Consider the following 6,211-nt stretch of genomic DNA (forward strand, 5'->3'; position numbering starts at 1 on the left):
GCATCCCAGGAATAAAACACTTAATGTGTTGTTGAATTCAGTTCACTGATATTTTTTGAGAGTTTTTGCATTTATATTCATTAGGAATATTGTTCTATAGGGTTTTGTTGTTGCTGTTGTTGTTGTTGTTGTTGTTTGTAATATACTTATCTGGATTTTGGTATTAGGGTAATGCTGGCCTCATAAAATGAAGATGAATGAAAGTGTTCCTTCCTGTTCAGTTTTTTTGGAAGAGTTTGAAAAGGATTGTTGTTAATTATTCTTTTAATATTTGGTAGAACTTATCAGTGAAGCTATCTGCTCCTGGGCTTTTCTGTGTTGGGAGGTTTTTGATTACCAGTGCAATCTCCTTACTTATTACTGGTCTATTAAGATTTTCTATTTCTTCCTGATTCAGTCTTGGTAGGTTGTATGTTTCTAGGAATTTATCCATTTCTTCTGGTTTATCTAATTTTTCGTCTATAATTGCTCATAGTAGTCACTTATGATACTATTTATTTCTGTAATACCAGTTGTAATGTCTCCTGTTTCATTTCTGATTTTATTTGAGTTTCTCTTTTTTATTCTTAGTTGGTCTAGCTAAAGGTTTCCTAATTTTGTGTTTATCTTTTTAAAAAACCAGCTTAGTTTCATTGGTCTTTTCTAGTGTTTTTCTGGTCTATATTTTATTTGTTTCTGCTCTAATATTTGTTATTACCTTCCTTCTCTAACTTGGGCTTAGTTTGTTCTTCTTTTTCTAGTTCCTGGAGGCATAAAGTTAGGTTGTTTGAGATCTTTCTATTTTCTTAGCATAGGCATTTATTGCTATAAACTTTCCTCACAGAACTGTTTGTGCAGTATCCCATGTGTTTCCATTTTCATTTGTTTTGACATTTTTTAAATTTACTTTTTATTTCTTCTTTGACCCATGGATGTTCAGGAGTGTGTTCTTTAGTTTCCACATGCTTGGTAAATTTCCAACTTTCCTCTTGTTGTTGATTTCTAGTTATACTCTTGTGGTTGGAAAAGATACTTTCTATGATTTCAATCTTCTTCATTTACTAAGATGTGCTTTGTGGCCTACCATATGATCTGTCCTAGATAATGTTCTGTGTGCACTTGAGAAGAATGTGTATTCTGCTGCTGATGGACAGAATGTTCTGTATATGTCTCTTAGGTCCATTTGGTCCAATGTATGTTTCAAGTTCAACATTTTCTTTTTTATATTCTCTCTGGATGATCTATCCATTGCTGAAAGTAGGGTATTGAAGTCCCCTACTATTATTGTATTGTCAACTTCTCTCTTCAGAATTGTTACTATTTGCTTAATATATTTAGGTGCTCTGACATTGAGTGCATATATTTACAATATTATATCTTCTTGATGAATTGACCGCTTAACAATATAGACTGTTTCAGGAATTTGTATATCGTCCTTGTGCAGCGGCCCTGCTAATCTTCTCTATATTGTTCCGATTTTAGTTATGTGTTGCTGAAGCAGGCACAGCCCATGGTATTGTGAACATATAAAATTGTTGTTGTTTTAAAACTGCTAAGTTTTCAGGTGGATTTTAAACAGCAATAAATAATTGATAAAGACTTAATCTGATGAGTCTAGAAAGAGAGGTTGAGGATGCACAGACCAACTCTTTCTCTCACTCATCTTTTGGGAGTAAGCAACCCACTGAGAATCTATGTTCTCTTTTTGTCATCCAGGCCAAAAACCTTACAGGATTGAGATGCACTGATACATATTTTTTCCAAATGCTAATAAGCCAGGAGTTAAAATCAGTATTTGGCTGACATCAAGGCCAAACCCAAATACTGCCGTAAGAGAAAAAAGTAGGCATCAAGAATATATCTGAAAATAATTTTAAAAATTAATATAATTTTAGCAGTCACAAATTGAAAGATGATTAGTGAAATGAAAATGTTTTAAATATTTTTTACAGTATATCCCATTTTCCTTTCTCTTTACATTCTTTGTTAGGTCAAAATTAAAAGTAATTTGTCAAGATTTTGCACTTTTTCCTTCTCATGAAATTTTAAGGCGGCAAAAACTAATTCAATTCATCCTCACAAGATGTGAAAAATTCTCAAATAGGACTTTCTATTGAAAACACATAATATCTTTGTATGGGTTTTGGCCTTGACACATTTTTGTTACTTATTTTTATGTGAATTTCATTTTTCTGATTATCAGAAGGCTATTTAACAACTCCTGTGTTCCCGTGCAGTGTTAAATTTTCTTTTTAATTTTTTAAGGTGATTTTTCTGAGTTGTTTCTGGTTTTGTTTTTTTGCTCTCTTTGTCAACCCCACTTTCCTTCATCTATGTTGTTCCTTCCCAATCAATTTTGATTTAGCCCCTCCTATTTTACCTGAGTATGAGCCCCTTGGAAGGTGGGAAGGTGATGCTGCTAAGCCGTCAGCTGGCTTACTGCAGGGTCCCTTGCCTCACCTGCTAATCTAGGGACAGAGCCCTCTCATTTCTGCTATTGCTCTCACTGGCCACTGGGCCTCCCCAAGAGGGGCCATTTTGGGTCTCCCACTGTCAGGTTGTCAGTCATCCCATGGCTTCTCTATGCTTTCTCCTCAACAGATGCTGATAATGCGTTGGTCTTTTGGCTCTTGCTGTTTTGCATTTTGGGGTTCCTGGAGTACCTTGTCACCTAGTTTTCTTGTAAATGCTGTCCATTATTTTTTTTTTTCATTTCACTGTCTTTTTTATGTTGGAATTTGGGAAGATCTAAAAGCTACACCTCTTCCACCACTGCCATCTTTGCAGAATTTGCTAAGAAGAGTTTTATCACAAGTTCAATCTTGACTGCCCATAATTTGAAAGTAGGTATCTGTCATTTGTACCTTCTGGCAAAATAACCAGGGTTAAGCTCAAACTTAGATGCATCCCTATATATCAGTGATGTCTCTGTGATCTGGCTGCCCTGGGCCCAGATGGGTACATTGAATCCTGGGCTCCAGTATTAGGAAGCCCCCACGTGTACATAGGTAGAAGCCATGTTCTCTAGCCCAGCACTTACCAGGTAAAAAAATTTTAAGGTTTACCTCCAAATGCTAACCAACGCCTTTATATCCCTTTTTGATTACTTCAGAACTTGGACAGGAAGAGTTTTTGCCTTTATTATATGAAACATAAACTAGAAGTAAAATATCAGAGAGCACTTTATCACATGCATCCTTAACACATGGAGATTGAGATATTCGGCAGAGTTGGGGAAGGTAACTTTAAGTTTTGGTGGCTCTTACTAAGTGTTGCAGGGTGCATTATGCCCCCCCTCAAAAAAGATATGTTAAAGTTCTGACCCTCAGTACCTCAGAATGTGACCTTATTTGGAAATAGGATAGTTGTAGATGTAATTATTAACTAATTACATGAGATCATACTTGAATTGCGTGGAACCCTACTCCAATAGGGGCTAATGTCCTTATGAGAACATGGCCATGAAGACTGAGAGAGAATGCCATGTGACAACAAAGGCAGAGATTGGAATTATGTAGCTGCAACACAGAAGATCGCCTACAAACCACCAGAAGCTAGGAAGAGGCAAAGGAGGATTCCCTTACAGGTTTCAAAGGCAATGCAGGCCTGTTGACACTGATTTCAGACTTCTAGACTCCACAACTGTGAGGCAATAACTTTTGTTGTTTTAAGCCACCCAGTTTATTGTGTTATGGCCCCCAAGGCAACAAATACTCTAAAGGCTAATGGGGGTTTCTTATCTTTGTGGTCTGCAGCCTGAATCCAGCAATCAGCTGGTTTTGTAGTCACAAAAAGACATAATAAGAATTTCACTGAGTCTGTGGTGAACACAGAGCTCAACCCTCAAGAATCTGGAAGCGTGGAATGTCGACTAAATCTCTTGCAGAAAATCTTTTTCCTTTAAGTGAATGTTCTCCTTAGCCACACCAACTAAGAAAGGGCTTGTTAGGCTCTAGTTCAATGTCAAATTACAGCAGTCTGTTACTTGCAATAGAGGATATGCTCAGTAATATGGTGTAAATGAGCTTGGGGACAATGTTGGGGAACTATAAATTTAAAAAATCTCCTGCCAACCAAGAGAAATTCTCCACAAAAATAGAAGAGGGAAAAAAGCTCTATACTGAATGAGCATTAAAGCAGAATGTGATGCGCATCTCAAGCAATCCACTAAAAGATTGCAAAAACAGAAAAAAATCACATCTTTTTATATAGCCAGGCAGATACAATTTATTCCATAAAAGTTGTCAGGATAAACACTAATCATTTCTTTTTTTTTAATATTTTATTTTTATTTTTATTTATTTGAGAGAGAGAGAGAATGAGAGATAGAGAGCACGAGAGGGAAGAGGGTCAGAGGGAGAAGCGGACTCCCCGCCGAGCAGGGAGCCCGATGCAGGACTCCATCCCGGGACTCCAGGATCATGACCTGAGCCGAAGGCAGTCGTTTAACCAACTGAGCCACCCAGGCACCCAACACTAATCATTTCTTAAATAAGAAGACTTGACGGTACTATTTGTCACACAGAATTCACCCTAAATTTAAATCTGGTAATTGGGGTGACCATCTATGTTAGTTAATTGGCTCTATCCAAAGGAAAACAGACTTGTCATGTCTTTATGACAAGAGGTCATTTTGTAATTTGGAGCAAGGTTCCCACTCAAGTTAAGCTCCTACTTTCCCACAGAAACTGGGAAATAAGGTTTCTGTCTTTTTTGATAATTACGTCTCAAAGAGATGACTTCTTGGTAGTTAAGAAACATTAAAATTTCAAATAATTTATTGCAGTGGCTAGATTCAAATGAAATAGCATTAATTCTTCCTTTTATGCTTCTGGTTCCTGTAAAAATTGAATGACTTAGTAAATCAGTTTGCCATTCATTGCTAGTTCTCAGACTCTTCTAATGAATTCCCTTGGACACTGATCCTTAGCAGTTGAGAAAATACTGCCAAAAGCAAGAGGGGCGCCTGGGTCACTCAGTCGATTAAGTGTCTGCCTTCAGCTCATGATCCCAAGATCCTGGGATGGAGCTCCACGTCCAGTCTCAGGCTCCCTGCTCAAGAGGGAATCTGTTTCTCCCTCTCCCCCTCCCCTCCCCGTCTTGTGCTCTCTCTCTTGCACTCTCTCTCTCAATTTTATTTATTTATTTGAGAGAGAGAGAATGAGATATAGAGAGCACGAGAGGGAAGAGGGTCAGAGGGAGAAGCAGACTCCCTGCTGAGCTGGGAGCCCGATGTGGGACTTGATCCCGGGACTCCAGGATCGTGACCTGAGCCGAAGGCAGTGGCTTAACCAACTGAGCCACCCCGGCGCCCTAAAAAGTAATTAATTTAAACCAACACTTTAACAACTTTATTTTGTGACATGCTCCATGAAGTAGTTTCATGGTTGTGGCAAAGACTGTTCATGGTCCTCTCCTCCTCTACCACAAAAATAGATTTTTTAACTAGGCATGTGGCTACACAGAATAAAGACTATATTTTTAACCCTGTTTTTCAAGTAGGTAAGGTCACAGAACTAAGTTCCTGTCAATAGGATATAATCAAAAGTCACTTTACAACATCTAGGAAGTATCCTTGATAGGTTAGGGGATTCTCTTCTTTTCATTTCCTCCTTCCTGCTGGATGGATTGTGGATGTATTGGTTGAAGCTGGAGCAGCCACATGGAACCATGAGGTGGTCTTAACACTGGAAGACTGAGCCATGATACCCTAAAGAGCCAAAGTTGCTCCAGACTATGTATCTGTGGAATTTTACTTAAGAAAAAAATAAAGTTTTATCTAGTTTAAGACACTAAGACACTTATATTTTAGATTTTTTCTGTCACTCCTAGTTGAACTTAATCTTAATACAATAGTCAAATATATCTGGGAAATTTTGCATATCTTATCTCCTTCTCTATTAAGAGATACTGGCATATTGGGTGCCTGGGTGGCTCAGTTGGTTAAGCGACTGCCTTCAGCTCAGGTCATGATCCTGGAGTCCCGGGATCGAGTCCCACATCGGGCTCCCTGCTCAGTGGGGAGTCTGCTTCTCCCTCTGACCCTCTTCCCTCTTGTGCTCTCTATCTCTCATTCTCTCTCTCTCAAATAAATAAATAAAATCTTTTAAAAAAAGAGAGATACTGGCATATAAAGACTCCCAAAAGATCTGCAGCAAAATAATATTTTTAATTTTGTTTAATCCTCTATTCCCAGTGTTTTCTTTCTTTAACACACTACAAGGAGAGTTAA

The 6,211-nt window shown here is 38.0% G+C and overlaps 1 non-coding gene across 1 annotated transcript; it reads right to left on the reverse strand.

The window, feature by feature from the left end:
* Positions 1-1,378: 1,378 nt before the first annotated feature.
* LOC112826295 (U6 spliceosomal RNA) lies at positions 1,379-1,485 on the reverse strand. The gene has a single exon (XR_003208904.1). It is a non-coding gene; the product is annotated as a U6 spliceosomal RNA (small nuclear RNA).
* Between the last annotated feature and the right edge of the window lie 4,726 nt (positions 1,486-6,211).

The sequence above is a fragment of the Callorhinus ursinus genome, unplaced genomic scaffold (assembly GCF_003265705.2).
Source record: "Callorhinus ursinus isolate GAN/ISIS: 27379988/994484 unplaced genomic scaffold, GSC_fseal_2.0 scaffold4, whole genome shotgun sequence".
Lineage (NCBI taxonomy): Eukaryota > Metazoa > Chordata > Mammalia > Carnivora > Otariidae > Callorhinus > Callorhinus ursinus.